Source organism: Orycteropus afer, unplaced genomic scaffold, assembly GCF_000298275.1.
Source record: "Orycteropus afer afer isolate SDZICR_OR568_19922 unplaced genomic scaffold, OryAfe1.0 scaffold00054, whole genome shotgun sequence".
In the NCBI taxonomy this organism is placed as follows: Eukaryota; Metazoa; Chordata; class Mammalia; order Tubulidentata; family Orycteropodidae; genus Orycteropus; species Orycteropus afer.
In genome coordinates this window covers 9,802,969-9,806,226 of record NW_006921641.1, presented here as the reverse complement: position 1 = coordinate 9,806,226, position 3,258 = coordinate 9,802,969, and positions in this window count along the sequence as shown.

Here is a 3,258-nt window from a genome sequence, read left to right as displayed (position 1 = left end):
ACCTATTTTGGTCATGTTGTAAGAAGGGACCATTCCCTGGAGAAGGATGTCATGCTTGGTAGGGTGGAGGGTCGACGAAAGAGGCGGTGGCCTTCAACGAGATGAGTTGACACGGTGGCTGCGATGATGGGCTCAAGTATAGCAGGGATTGTGGGGCTGGCACGGGATTGGACAGTATTTTGTTCTGCTGTGCATAGAGTCGCTATGAGTCAGAAATGACTGGAGGCACTTAACAACAACAACAACAAGACCACATTCCCAAAGGCAGCTGGGAATTACTACAATCAGCTGCCCAGCCACTCAACCAGGCCCAGCCAAATTGACACACAAACATAACCATCACAGACTCTTTCAAGTGCTAAAGAGCAAAGATATCTTCTTGACGACTAAGGTGTACCTGACACAAGCTATGGTATTTTCAATCACCTCTTATACATGTGAGAGCTGGACAATGAATAAGGAAGACCGAAGAAGAATCGATGCTTTTGAGTTGTGGTGTTGGTGAAGAATACTGAAAGTACCAGGGACTGCTAAAAGAACTAACAAATTTGTCCTGGAAGAAATGCAGTTGGAATGCTCCCTGGAAGTGAGACTGGCCAGACTTTGTTCCACCTACTTTGATCATGTCATCAGAAGGGACCTTTCACTGGAGAAGAATATCATGCTTGGTAAAGTGGAGGGTTGATGAAAATGAGGAAGGCCCTCAGCAAGATGGATTGACACAGTGGCTGCAATGATGGGCTCAGGTATAGCAAGGATCGTGGGGCGGGCACAGGACCACGCAGTGTTTTGTTCTGCTGTATATAGGGTCGCTATGAGTCAGAGATGACTTGATGGCACCTAACAACAACAACATACTTCAAATACATTAATTCTTCTGCTGTCTTCCATATTCATTGTCCATTTTTCATATGCATATGAAGCAAATGAAAATACTAAGGCTTGAGTCAGGTACACCTTAATCTTCAAAGTAATACATTTGCTCTTTACCACTTTTAAGAGGTCTTTTGCAGCATATTTGCCTAATTCAATACATCATTTGATTTCTTGACTGCTGCTTCCATGTGCATTGATTGTGGATCCAAGTGAAATGAAATCTTTGACAACTTCAATCTTGTCTCCATTAATCATGATGTTGCTTTTTGGTCCAGTTGTGAGGATTTTTGTTTTCTTGAGGTTGGGATGTAATCCACAGCAGCGGCTTAAGTTTTTGTTCTTTATCACCAAGTGCTTCAAATCATTTTCACTTTCAGCAAGCAAGGTTATTCATCTACATGTTACAGGTTAATGAGTCTTCCTCCAATCCTGATGCCACGTTCTTCTTCATATAGTCCAGCTTCTCATTTGCTCAGCATACAGGTTGAATAAGTATGACACACTCCCCTCCTGATTTTAAGCCATGTAGTATTTCCTTGTTTTGTTTGAATAAAAGCTTCCTAGTGTATGTATATGTTCCTTGTGAGCACAATTAAGTGTTCTGGAATTCCTATTCTTCTCAATGTTACCCATAATTTGTTATGATCCATATAGTTGAATGCTTTTGCATAGTCAATAAAACACAAATAAACATCTTATCTACTGCAACTAGTAGGCCTGGTCTTTTTTATGATTTTCAGTTTTGTTCCATATATCCCCCCCATTCTATTCAGGACCTCTTGATTGTGTTCCTTTTCCGAGTGGTCAGCAGTGGTAGCTGGGCACCATCTAGTTCTTCTGGTCTCAGGGTCGTGGAGATGGGCTTACATGCTCTGTTAGTCCTTTGTCCTAATTGTTTTCTGTGTCTTTGATTTTCTTCACTCTTCTTTGTTCCAGATGGGGAAAGACCAATATTTGCACCTTAGATAGCCACTCACAAGATTTTAAGATCCTTGTTACTACTCACCAGAGTAGGATGTTGTTGTTGTTGTTGTTATGTGCCGTCGAGTCATACCTGACTCATAGCGACCCCTCCTTGGGTTTCCGAGGCAGTATCACTACGGAAGTAGGATTGCCCAACCTTCCTTCCGAGGAGTGGCTGGTGGGTTTGAACTGCCAGTCGTCTGGTTAGCAGGCAAGTGTCTTAGCCACTATGCTACCAGAGCTCCCAGAGTAGGATGTAAAACATTGTTTTTGTGGACTGTGTTATGCCAATTGATCTTAGTGTCCCCTAAGACTGTGGCCCTGAACCTCTGTACCTAGCGACTCATTTCCTCAAGATGTTTTCATAACTTTGTCCCTTGTATGCTCTACTACATTCATGGTTATATTTGCAGCATGTATAAATAAATGGGGTAGAGATAGCCTCTGTCAAATCTATGTATGTTCGCAGGTGTAGTTCTATTTTAGACAATAGCTCTTTGCAGGCAAAACTCTACCTGGCATTTCTCGACTTAAGAGTTCCTAGAATGCATAGTTTTAGTGAACTATCATGTAGATATATAAGACTGTCTATTTGAAGCAATAACATGGAAAAATCTTGACAAAATTAGAGAAAAGAGCCATTTCTCCCATTCTTTTTTACAACATTATGATTGAATAAATTATTAAAAACCAAACAAAACTCACTGCCGTAGACTCGGATCCGACTCATAGGGACCCCTCCTTGGGTTTCCGAGGCAGCATTTCTACGGACGCAGATTGCCCGATCTTCCTTCTGAGGAGTGGCTGGTGGGTTTGAACCGCCAGCCTTCTGGTTAGCAGTCAAATGCTTTAGGCACTATGCTACCAGAGGGCTGTACAAAACTGTTAGGGCCTGGAATACAATAGGGAAAAATGAAAACAGTTGTTACAGTTATGGAATTTATAGCCTAGTGCCTAAGGCATTTGACTGCTAACCAGAATGTTTGCGGTTCAAACTCACCAGCCACTCCTAGAGAGGAAGATTGGGCATCCACTTCCGTAGAGCGACTGCCTCGGAAACCCAAGGAGGGGTCGCCAATGAGTCGGGATCGAGTCGACGGCAGTGATTTTTTTTTTTTTAATTTCTCATCTACGTTATAAAAAAAAAGGTTTTCTTAAATTTCATTTTAAGGATTGAGCCCTACTCTATCTACATTCAAGTTCCTCCACACGTCCTCTGTCTTCCCAGCAAGAGTTAGAAATGGCCCAAGAGGGCCACCGTCCACAGGGTGGACCTGTCCAACGCTCTCTTACGTCGCGAAGATCCACTCCTTCTGCTCTTTGCGCATCCTCCGCCCCATTTCCTTCCTTTAGGCCCCGCCCCGCGCCGGTGCGCCTGCGCACGAACGAACACGTGGCTGCCGCGGAGCTAGAACAGCA